Source organism: Eubalaena glacialis, chromosome 7 (genome assembly GCF_028564815.1).
Source record: "Eubalaena glacialis isolate mEubGla1 chromosome 7, mEubGla1.1.hap2.+ XY, whole genome shotgun sequence".
NCBI lineage: Eukaryota > Metazoa > Chordata > Mammalia > Artiodactyla > Balaenidae > Eubalaena > Eubalaena glacialis.
Window position 1 is genome coordinate 87,281,462 of NC_083722.1, and position 12,997 is coordinate 87,294,458.

General features: G+C 43.0%; 1 protein-coding gene across 2 annotated transcripts in view; it reads right to left on the reverse strand.

Moving 5' to 3' along the window:
* The window catches only part of PRICKLE2 (prickle planar cell polarity protein 2), a 331,524-nt gene that overhangs the window by 162,589 nt on the left and 155,938 nt on the right, over nucleotides 1–12,997 (reverse strand). Inside the window, exon 1 of one of the 2 annotated variants that reach the window (XM_061195511.1) lies at nucleotides 469–649. The exons of the other annotated variant lie outside the window; for it this stretch is intronic. The gene's annotated coding sequence lies outside the window, so the exon portion shown is untranslated. Of the gene's footprint in view, nucleotides 1–468; nucleotides 650–12,997 lie in introns of those variants that run through there. 2 annotated transcript variants of the gene reach the window in all.

The following is a 12,997-nucleotide window of genomic DNA, read 5'->3' on the forward strand; positions in this document are numbered from 1 at the left end:
GGGAGAAACACATAATCTTTTAAAGTAGACCTTCCTGGAGACATGAAACATTTTTTGAGAGTGTAAGGGAAATAAATAAGTAGGTCATTAACAATACATACATTTTAAGTACTTGAGGGAAATGAACTGTAAGAGAATAAAGGCTGTTTAAAAAGCAAGTTCAGGGACGTTTAAATGTTTCCCTCGAAGAAGTCCTAATACAGTAACAACATGATCCCTGTCTCGTGATACTGTTACTATTATTGGTTAATCAAGTGCGCAAAAGCTGGGAGACGCTCAGATCAAAAGGACCCCAAGGTCCCCTCCCCATAGCTCATGACCTCCCCAGTGTCTGTGTGGCAAGGCGCATCTCTCCCAGAGGTTACTGTCCCAGTTTAAGGCCCCCTTTCCTAGAGAGGGTGGCGAGAACCAGGAGCACCCGCGCCCCAGTGCCCCCTCCGTGCGCCCTGGCCCTGGGGGGCCACTTACCCGGCTCAGCCTTGCATCGCTCGCCGCTGCGGCGCCTCCACTGCCGGGAACTAAGGGGCTGGGGGGAAGGGGCCGCAGACCCAGGGGCAGGGGATGCGGCTGCGGCTAAGAAGACCGGCTGGGCGTCGGCCGCCAACTGCCCGGAGCCAGAGGGGGCCCTGCAGGGGCTCCGCGCAAGGGAGGTGACATTCCCGGGGCGCGGTGGTGGCAGCTGCTTCCCTGCGCAGCTCTGGATCCAGGAAAATCGCTCAGGTCCCCAGGAGGGACGCTTCCAGCTCTCCAGGCTGCCTCCCAGCTGCTTAAAGGGACGCCTCCCCACCTACCGCTGCGCTTATTGGTGAAAATTCCAAGCTCCAGGCCAATCCTAGGCCTGTTCCCAAATTGAGATTTCAATCAAGGGAGCTACTGCTTTAAAATTAGAAAAGGCTGATGGCGGTGGGGGGGCGGTTCAGCCACCTTTCCTCAGAAGCAGAAGGACACAGGCCCTCTGGCCCTTGCACGTGGAGGTCCCCAGAGCTGGCAGTGGCTGCAAAAGCAAAATTATGGTGTACAGCAGAATACACGAGGAAGGCCAGGAACCCCTTCCATCTTACTCGTCCTTCAAGGCTCATCCAACTTATCACAGATTTGGAGACCCTCTATTGCTGGGAAGAACCCCCAGCTAGGTGCTTCTAAATTCTCCCCATTATTACCCCCTTCCGGGGCACTCATCACAGTTTCACTTGTATTTTTTTTGGGGGGCTTAATGTGTCTTTCCCTTTACACTGTAAATTCCACCACAGTAGGGATGTTTCCATTCCTCATCACACTGTTATTACTTCCTGCCTGGAACACTGTGAGCTCTCAGTAAATATTTGTGGACGGAATAAATGAATGAATAAACAAAGGAATGAACAATGATACATCCTATGTTAGCTGTGACAAGTGTTAATTAAAAGGCAGTATTCAAGAGGCCAGGTGTTTCAGTGATAGCCTCCGCCTCTTACTATTTACGTAACCTGTGCCTTAGTTTCCTTGTCTGTAAAGCATGATCATGAAATCTCCCATCTCACAAGGTTGTTGTAAAGATGGTATTAGCTCATATCTGGACCACATGCTGTGCCCACTCAATAGCTACAGACTATTGGATAGTCAAGAGCTAGTGTTATTAATGAAATCAAAACACATTTCCCAGGACTTCCCTGGTGGCGCAGTGGTTAAGAATCCACCTCCCAGTGCAGGGGACCCAGGTTCGAGCCCTGCTCTGGGAAAATCCCATATGCCGCGGAGCAACTCAGCCCGTGTGCCACAACTACTGAGCCTGCGCTCTAGAGCCCACGAGCCACAACTACTGAAGCCCGCGCGCCTAGAACCTGTGCTCCGCAACAAGAGAAGCCACCGCAATGAGAAGCCCTTGCAACGCAACGAAGAGTAGCCCCCGCTCGCCACAACTAGAGAAAGCCCGTGCGCAGCAACAAAGGCCCAAGCAGCCTAATTAATTAATTAATTAAATTTAAAAAAATACATTTCCTGGGGGGTTGGGATGGTCTGACTGCTGGTTTGGCTTCTCGGTATTAGTCATTCACGAAACAGATGTGAATTCAGTGCCGACTCCGTGTCAGGTCCCGTGCAAGGTGCTGAGGTCACCAACTCCTAGTGAGTGGGAGTGTGCATTAGGGTTTCCCAGAGATACAGAACCAGTAGGATATATAGAGAGATATGCGGAGATTTATTATAGGAATTGGCACCCATGGTTATGGAGACAGAAGAGTCCCATGGTCTGTAGTCTCCAAGTTGGAGAACCAAGAAAGCTGGTGTTATAATGCAGTCTGAGTACAAAGGCCTGAGAACTGTGTGCCAGTGGTGCACGTCCTGGTCCCAGTCCAAAGGCCTGAGAACCAGGAGTGCCAATGTCTGAAGGCAGGAGAATATGGAAGTCACAGCTCAAGCAGAGAGAGCAAATTGATCCTTCCTCTGCCTTTTTGCTCTCTTCACACCCTCAATAGATTGGACGATGCCCACCCACATTGGTCAGGAGGACTCTTCTGTAGGAAGTCCACTGATTCAAATGCTAATCTCTTCTGGACACTCCCTCACAGACACACTCAAAAATAATGTTACCAGGGGCTTCCCTGGTGGCCCAGTGGTTGAGAATCCGCCTGCCAATGCAGGGGCCAGTGGTTCGAGCTCTGGTCCGGGAAGATCCCATGTGCTGCAGAGCAACTAAGCCCATGCGCCACAACTAATGAGCCTGTGCTCTAGAGCCCACGCGCCACAGCTACTGAGCCTGCATGCTGCAACTACTGAAGCCCACGCACCTAGAGCCCGTGCTCCACAACAAGAGAAGCCACCACAATGAGAAGTCCGCACACCACAACTAGAGAAAGCCCACGCGCAGGAACGAAATCCCAATGCAGCCAAAAATAAATAAAATAAAATAATGTTACCAGCTATCTGGATATCCCCTAGCCCAGTCAAGTTGACACATAAAATTAACCAGGGTGGGGGAGAGGAGAGAGAAAGAGACAAAGAGAATTACGTTAAATGATAGTCAGCAAAGACATATGATCAGGAATGTTTATTGTAGGATAGTTTATAATATCACAATAACTGAAGACGATCATCCAATAAAAATAGGGGAAATGGTAAAATTATGGTACATCTATTTCATGGAATACTATACCGTTATGAGAAAAAAGAGGCAGAGTTAAATGCACTAATAAACAATGAACTCCAAAATACATTAGTAAGTACAGTGCAGAAGGTAAAATATATCCCTGCTTGAATAAATAAATCTCCATGTATTGTATACACATATGTACGCTCTATGTGCATAAAATGCTTCTAGAACTATGCCTAAGAAAATGATAAAGGTTATTATACCTGGCAAGGTGGTTTGAGAACTAAGCAGGCCGAAGATGGAAAGGAGAGTAATATTTCATCATATATTCTTGTGTATTATTTGATTATTTTACTATGAGCTTGTAATAAGCTCCTATTTCTGGCAAGATGGCAAATGATGACAGCCTGAAAATTCCAACCCTTCAAAGACCCTAGATATGCTAGGTAAAATATAACAAAAATTATTTTAAGGGCTTAGCTGACTCACAATTAAGAAAGGAGAGTACCCAGGTTGTAGAAATAAAGAGGTAACTAAAAACAAGAATGATGAGCATGCAAACTCATGCTGGGGCTATGAGGTAGAAGGGAAGGTGGCTGGCAACAAGGGAATGGTTTGTCTTAGTTCCCTAGGGGCTAGGATTTGAATGCCCAAGCAGGACAGAATATGAGGCCTTGGAACAAGGAGAAGCAGGAAGTTGTTAGTAGACCCCTACAGAAAACCAGGAACACTCCCTGAGGACTGCACCCTCAGTGAACAAACAGATTAGAAAAATTGTCAACCAACCCAAGGAAACTTGTCTTTCTATCTGTGTTCTGAGCAGGAGGGAAACGTTTAAGCTGAGAATTAGAAACACTAGGCCTATGCCTTTCTTGAGAGTGGAGTATGAATAACCAAAGGCAGAATCAGAAAACTCCAAATGAACAGTTAATATAAAATTTGGTCCTGTTCATGATGTGCCAAGAATTCCTCCACAGAAGCAAATGAAAAATTGCCCTGGAGAGTCAGTCCTGTAACCTGGGCTAAAACTGGCCCTGCGAAGCATGAGCTCCCAATAGTAAATTACAAAACACAGAGTCAAAGGTCACAAGTCAACAAGCATGAGGATCAGAGGCTCAAGAGTTAGAGGTCGTAAAACAACATTTTGGAAAAGAACATTAATAAAGTTTAACATGGTTAGACACAGTAACACTAGAAATGAAACTCTTAAAAAAAAAAAAAAAGACACGATGCCTCTCTCTCCCCACAGAGTCATTAAAATTTCAAACTCAATGGAGAGGTGAAACAGAAGGCTAAATACTGCTGAAGAGAGAAATACAGATCTCAGTACATTACACAAGATGAAACACAAAGGGATAGAGGTGAAAACTATGAAAATGAGGTTAAGAGATACGGAGGATAGACTGAGAAGGGCCAACATATGTCTAACAGGTGTCCCGTTGGGAGAGAATAGACATTCAGAAGAGGCATAATGGCTAAGAATTTTCTAGAATTTATAAAACTCATGAATCTTCAGATTCAAGAAGCACAAGGCATCTCAAGCAGGATAAACATAAGAACATCTGCATGTATTAATCACTCATAAAAGTACAGTTAATAAAAGACTGAACTGAGGAAAAGTGAAACAGTTTGATAATGCAATGAGAGAGTTAAGCAGAAGGCACTTAGTAGTATTAAAGAGAGGCAACTCTGTCATTCCACATTTAGAGGTGGACTATATTTCCCTAGATCTTTTATCCCCAAATATAATGAATTCTGAACTATAGAAGGTTCTTACAGGCCTAGCTGTACATTAATATGGCTCCTATGTACCAAGGTGAAGTGGCAGAGAACTCCTGGGAAAGCTGTATTCATTCAGCCATTAAACAAAAGTGGAAGAAAAAAACACAAAAAAACAAACCAACAGAAACACAAAGCCCCTGTCCTCAGGAATCTTACTCTGGTGGTAGAGGAAGCAGATAAACAGATCGAGAGTGTCATCATAAGGGAGCATAAACGACTATAGAAACACAGAGGAAGAACATCTCAACCAGCCTTGCAGAAAAGTGGTACCTGATGGAAGGCTTCCTGGAGGGGGTAACATCTACACTGAGGGAGTTGGTACCCTTCGGAGGAAACACTTTAGAGTTAGGCTTGGCTTTAAATCCCAGTACTGCCACCTATCACCTAGTGACTTTGGCCAAGTTATGTAACTTCTCCAAGCTTCATTCATCTCATCTGTGAAACAGAATTCACAGCACTAGTCCTGGGGTTGTTTTGAGGTTTAGGGATAATAAATGTAAAGCATTTAGCAGAATGCTTGGCTTAAAATTGATATTTACTAAATGGGCAGCTGGTGTTATTATTAGATGAAATTCAGTGCCTGGGTGGGAAAAAAATGCCTTCTGTTTTGAAAGGTGATTTTCTTCTGAAAGCTGAAGAAGACAGAGGCTTCAGCCTATTTTCATGAAACTATCTTGAAGACCACTGAATATTTACTGAATCTACCCTGCAAAAGTAACATTATCATGCTATCAAAATTTAAAGAGTTATCCAATCTGGTCCTTTTAATAAAGAAACTTAAAATATAGTTCCCCCAAAATAATTAATGAAGGCTGCATATGTTAAGTGTCAAATATGTGATTCTCTTCTGTGATAAATCCCAAAACCGTGACAGAATTCTTCTCTTTACCATGAAACCTTCAGATTCCCAACCACAAATCAAGTTGAAAGAATTCAGAGTCCAGCAGGGAAAGATTGGACCCTCCTCAGTATTACTCAACAAGTTTATGAATGACCTGGACAATGGATGGAGAGGGAACTCGTAAAGTCTAACCAACGATGCCAAGTTGCTGGGCCCTGCCAGTGCTCGGCAGATAAGAACACAGAGCGATCTAGCCAATCTGTAGGAATGGCCTGAATTAACGTAGAGAAATTCAATAATGGCAAGGGTTGCGCCTGCCCTTTGGAAGAAGCACTGAACTGTGCAGTCTTAGAGAGGGAAGAATTGGCCAAGGCCAAGCTTTCCATTCACTTCTTCATGCATCATTTAACAAACATGTATCTAATGTCTACTAAGAGAAAGGGTTTGCCTTATAGGCTGGCTAAACAAGGAAAAACATGAATAAAACATGATGCCTGTCTTCAAAGAGCATAAACGTAGTGATCTGAAATCTTCTTCACTTGAAACTGCCCATGCCCTCCAACATCTTCCTGCTACCATGCAGTGGTGATCTGACATTCATAAACTATCTTAAGTTTGCACTAGAGACGAAACCCCATCATGTTTCACAATGGCAAATAGATTTCATCTCTTGGGCTAACACTGATTGATCAGTAGTGGATTCCTGAAGTGCGATTTGATAAGAAGTCTGAGGCTACATATGGCAGGAAAGCATGCTGTGATTGATTAGTGATGTCTGTCATGTAGATGGAGAAGGAGTGACAGCACTAGTGCTATAAATCTGACATCTCCCATCTAGTCCAACCCCCTCATTCCACAGATGAGAAAACAGAACAGATCTTTCTTTCTTCCTTTTTAAATTCAGCAACACTAGCAGGGGCAACCGAGGAGAACCTCCATATCTGAAATGTTGCTGAGAGAGAAAAAAAAATCTAGAGCTTGGAATATTTCTGATGAGCTTTTAAGATATGCACTCAAATCCTTTAGCAGCCTTTGTATTCTGCAGCAAACAGACTAAATGGAGAAAGGTACATACTTTGATCTCCTGGTTAGCTACAAGGAGCATCCCTCCCACCCCACTAGACACACAAAAGACTACATAAAATATATATACTTTGAGTATGCTTGAGGATTTAAAATGCATTGGGGGACAGAAATGTCTATAAAATGAATATATTTCAGAAATACCAAGTGAATAAATACAGAGAACAGCAATTAACATGTTATTTAAGAAAGAACAAAGATTTTTATCATTTTATTCTGTTAAATGGTACCGATATCATCAGCCAAAGAAAGGAAAAGAAAAGCTCTTATTTATTTTCATAAGACACTTTATATCCTGGGGACTCTGTAACACTAACTAAGGAGATAGGGTCTGTCCCTGTTAAGCATTTCCACACCCAATCTATCAACACTCACAACCATCACCCAGTCCTATCACAAAGAATCCTGGCTCATTCCCCGAGAAGGACAGAATGGTATAAAGGGACAACTGATAAGCAGGAAGCCCAACCCCAGCCTGATTCAGATACAAAGAACAAATTGTAGCATTTGATTAATATGCCAGCTCTTCTGTCATGCTAACTGCAAAGTGAATTCTATGGAAAACCAACTCCTTGAGAAATAGGTCTAATTAATTCAGTTACATAAACTCCAGTGAAATATTAGGGGGAGGAGATGGGGAAGGGAGGAAGGGAGGGAGGAAGGGAGAGAGAATATCAGTATGAGAATGAGGAGAAGGACAAGGAGGGCAAGAGGGAGGGAGGAAGGGAAGGAAGAAGGAGGGAGGGAGGGAGGAAATGAACAAATGAAAATAAGTGATTGAGAGAATGTGAAGAGAATGCTCTGGAGATCACTGGGTTTACCTGGAGGCCCCCAAAGATATGTTCTGACTTAAGGTGATAGGAAACCTATTTATATTTCAATCAAACACTTTGTTGAAGGTTTGGGTAAGATATTAAAAGATGAACAACTGGGAATTCCCTGGTGGTCCAGTGGTTAGGACTCCACACTCTCACTGCCAAGGGCCCAGGTTCAATCCCTGGTCGGGGAACTAACATCCCACAAGCTGTGCAGCGCAGCCAAAAAAAAAAAAAAAGATGAACAACCACAAACAACCCTTTAATGCATACGTTGGTCAGATTAGTTTTTCCCCCCAAGACTCACTCATACTACCTTCAGGATTTCTGCTAAATCTGCTTTTACTAAATACCGTGTTCATGATTTGTCATATTGAATGTGCCTTATATTATTATTTATATTGAATAAACAAGTTGTGGGACATCCAGACCATGGAATACGACCCAGTGAGTAAAAGGACCAAACATAAGCAACAAGATGGATGAATCACAAATACGCAGTGCTAAGAGAAAGATGGCAGACTGAAAAGGCTACATATTGTATGATTCCCTCATGTGACATTCCAGAAGAGGCAAAATTATAGGCACAGAAAGCCAAGGGTTGGAGATGGGAGGTGGGATTGAGAAAAATTTAGAAGGTGACAGAGAACTGATCTGTATCTTGGATGGGGCACTGGTTACATGACTGGATGTATTTGTAAAAACTCACGAAACGGTAAACCTAAGAGTAAATTTTAATGTATGCAAATCTAAAGAGTGAAAAACAAAAAACAGACAAAAACCCAACAGTTAAAAACATCCCTTGTATCACTCTGGCTTTTATTATTCCTGTATTAAGCATTTTCCTATTCTTCTGTTTTTGTAAAGATGTTTAACAAATTACTCAAAAAATAGTTACTGAGGAACTGTGGCGTGCCAAAGGCTATGACCATGACGTTGTTCTTTCTCAGCTAAAAAGGGAGATGATCAAGTTTTAGAGAAGTGCCAACTCTAGCACCCAAATGAGATCTCCTTGTTGATGTACTTACAAAGTTTAGAACACTGAAAAGAGAACTGTTTTTAACCGTGTAACTCAATGTTAGTTAATTAATGGATTCTGGACCACCCCAAACCATGTCACATTGTGGGAAACAGTGCTAGAGACTGGAAGCTCCATGAGGAAAGGGATTGCATCTGTCTTATTCTGCACAGCAATCCTCAGCACCTAACACAGCAGACACTTGATAACTATTCACAAAATGAATGAAAGAAACCATTCAATTGTATCTCATGCTCCACCCCTGCAGGAGAGAAAACTCCTGAGGCAGTTCAGTTCATCAGTAGACAGCTGGCTCCTGGATTAAGTTCTTGCTTACAGTAAGCTGGCAGCCGATATGCCACCAATGTGGATCCCAGAGAGCCAGGCCAGCCAACTCTTCCACTCAGTGTCTTTCAAAAACCTGAGTCTTTATCGTCTATCAACCTCCTTCTATGCACTGTTCCTCATGGGACATGGCTTCAAACCAACCCTTTTGCATCCCCGCCACTTAAAACTGTGACACCCCAATTAAATGAGAATGAGGAATTATTGTCAGTGCTGTTCGGTGAGATACGGTCCCGTAAGAAAATATCCATGGTTTTTAGAGAAACCTGTTTAGGTATGTAAGGTTAAAATAACATGATGTTCGAGATTTGCTTTCGAATACTTAGGAAGGAGAATAGTAAAGGAGAGGGGGAAGGAGGGAGGAACCATAAGCAAAAGGAAAAAGAGATCAATGAAGGAAATGTAGCAAAATTTTGATAATTGTTAAATCTATTACATAGGGATTCATTGTACTATTGTTTCTACTTCTGATTATGTTTTAAAATGTTCTTAATAACGAAAAACTTTCAAGCATGATTTGACCAGGGCAGAACAGGGTGGGTTTATGCCCTTCTCGTTCCCGATCCGGTGATTCTAAGATCATATTAATTTGATTCACACTGAGCTGTTGACCAAAACCTGTATAAATGTAGACTGTTTGTTTTTCTTTTCCCTTCATGTGTCTCTCACTAGACTCTATCTACTTTATTCTACACCTGGGTAGCTGGGTTTCTGGCTCCAAGCGCAGGTCTGTTCTTTTTTTATTTTTTAATTCAGCCCGTCATCCCTGTTCATGCCGGAATTTGGGACTCTCAATCTGCTTCCTAATGCCAAGTATCACCAAGTACATTAGTTTCCAAATGCCAGACTATGTGTATGTAAGGACCATCTGCGATTTTGTCAATTCTGCAGATTCCTGGACCCCGACCCTGGAAATTTAAATTCATTATGTTTGGGACAGGGCCCAGAACTTGTATTTTTAAAGCTTTCTTAAAACCAAACTAATATATTCATTACTTCTCCATTATATCATCAAGTACGTTAGAAAAATTGATGAATGATACCTAAAGATTGAACAGAATCTCTTGATTATTACATTTGGGGGAGGGAAGAAATGGACATATTTATATTATCTTTGATTACTATTCCTACATTGAAAAGGCAAACTTTCCAGTTCGCAGGGGAAACTGATGCCTCTCAAGCTCTTAAGAGCATTTCTAACAGAAGTAATCTGTATGGGTATGAGGTCTAGGTATCAGCATTTTCATTTTCTGGGCCTAAATCTTGACATCTCTTTCCTTGGTGGTTATGGGAACATTCTGGCCCTGCATTTTCAGGTATATTACTTTGGAGGTGTGTGCCACATTCAGCCATGCTCACCTGCATCCACTGTTTTTTTTTTTTGGCGGGGGGCGGGGGGGGGGGGCGGTCATTCCTTTGGCATTTGGAAAACAAGGAAGCATTATGCAAATGAATACCCCTCCCATTTTCTCCCACTCTCTGACTATACAGGAACTCTCAGTGAATCCTTGCAACAGACCTTCGAAGCAGCAACTATGAAGATCCCCATTTTTCAAAGGAGGAAACTGAGGCACAGAAAAGTTAAGTAACCTACCTCTAGTATACACAGCTTGTAAGTGCCTGGGATGGGAAACTGAGAACTAACGGCAGTTCACTGCTACGAACTTTTCAGGCGCTCAGACATTTTATCCATCCACCTGTCTACCTTACACTTACTGAGCACCTACTATACACAAGCCATTATAGTAATGAGCTCTGAGTACACAGATCTAAAAGAACACAACTCACACTCAAGAGGAACTCAGTCTGTGGGAGAGAGACAGATCTGTTATACATACATTGATAAAACAAAGCATGGAGCGATGTACCCTGGGTATGAAAAAAGTACTGTGGAGTGAGTGACCTGGACCAACACAAGAAGGTGATGGTAGCAGCAAGTCTCAAAGAATGAGGAGGAATCCTTGAGGTCGAAAAGGGGAGAAACACATTCAGGCAGATGAAATTCAAGAGAAGCACATTCAGGCTTGAAAGAGACCCGAGAGTGGCAGGAAGGAGACATTTTGTAGAGCTGATCAACCTTGGCAGTATTGACACTGGGGGCTGGATAATTCTTTGTTATGGAGGCTGTCCTGTGCATGTAGGATGTTGAGCAGCATCCTTGGCCTCTACCCACTAGACGCCACTAGTATCCCTGATAGTTATGATGGCCCCAAATATCTCCAGATACCACCAAATGCCCCTAAACAGCAGATACACCCCATGCAGAACCCGGACTCGTGGGAAAGCCTGCCTGTATGCGTGAAAAGAAAGAAGGGCGAGAAAGGAGAGTTTGCCAGTGACTGAAAAAAGGGAGAGGGAGGTAGTTTGGGCCTAGATCATGAAACAAGCCAGCCAATCAGGCCCCTCCAATTCTGCATCACCATCTGGCCACTCTGAAGTTCATTTCCTTTAAAAGGGCCTCCTCCCAATTCCAGGCTGCGCAGGCAATCCACATTAGAAGATATAATTTTGATAATTACTTTGGTTTCCAGCTTGGACACTTAATGCCTACTATCTAACCATGTAGGAGGCAGAATTCTGAGATGGCCCCCAAGACTCCTGCCCTGGGGAATACACATACCTTCTCTCAATTTTTCAAACACTAACATAGGTGCTGCTGCGAAGGAATTTTGCAACTGTAATTTGAGGTCCCAAATCAGTTGACCTTAAGTTAAGGAGATTATCCTCAATGAGCCTGACCTAATCCTATCACCCCTTGAAAGAGACTGGCATCTTCCTGGACACACAGATTGAAAGGGTGAGGGGCATTTGATGTAAGAGAGATTCTTAGTCATTCGCTTTGAAGATGGAGGGGGCCACATGGCAAGGACCTAAAAGTTGCCGTTAAAAGCTCTTGGTAGAGCCACTATAGAGAACAGTATGGAGGTTCCTTAAAAAACTAAAACTAGAACTACCATATGGCCCAGCAATCCCACTCCTACACATATACCTGAAGAAAATCAGATTTCAAAAAGATACATGCACCGCAAAGTTGATTGCTGCACTATTTACAATGGCCAGGACATGGAAGCAACCTAAATGCCCATCAACAGAGGAATGGATAAAGAAGATGTGGTACATACATACAATGGACTATTACTCAGCCATAAAAAAGAATGAAATAATGCCATTTGCAGCAACATGGATGGACCTAGAGATTGTCATACTGAGTGAAGTAAGTCAGACACAGAAAGACAAATAACATATGATATCGCTTATGTGTGGAATCTAAAAAAGGGTACAAATGAACTTATTTACAAAACAGAAATAGAGTCACAGATGTAGAAAACAAATTTATGGTTGCCAGGGGATAAGGTGGGGGAGGGATAAACTGGGAGACTGGGATTGACATATCTACACTATTATATATAAAATAGGTAACTAATAAGGACCTACTGTACAGCACAGGGAACTCTACCCAATACTCTGTAATGGCCTATATGGGAAAAGAATCTAAAAAAGAGTGGATACATGTATATGTATAACTGAGTCACTTTGCTGTACACCTGAAACTAACACAACATTGTAAATCAACTACACTCCAATAAAAATTAAAAGAAAAAAAAAGCTCTTCGGTGACAGCTGGGAAAGAGGGACCTCAGTCCCACCGCAAGGAACTGAATCCTGCCAACAGCTCGATGAGCTCGGAAGATGAGCAAATGAGAATGCAGATGAAAACATCTTGATTTTAGCTTTTTGAGAATCTGAGCCGAGAAGACAACCACACCCTGCCCCACGGCACCGCGAGATAATACATACAGGTATTGTCCGAGGCCACTAAATTAGTGGTAATCCGCTGTGCGGCCACAGAAAACGCAACCTAGATCCCTCAGTCCTCCAAGGTCCCGCTTCAATCCTTGCTTCTCCATGAGGCCTCTCCCCACTCCGCGCAGAGGGCAAGCCGGGCCACTGCAAGTTTCCCCACATCACCACTCTCCTTTTCGTGCTTATCCTGCTGCCCCAAACACTTGATGTGACATCTCACATGGATAAACGACGGCTCTGCC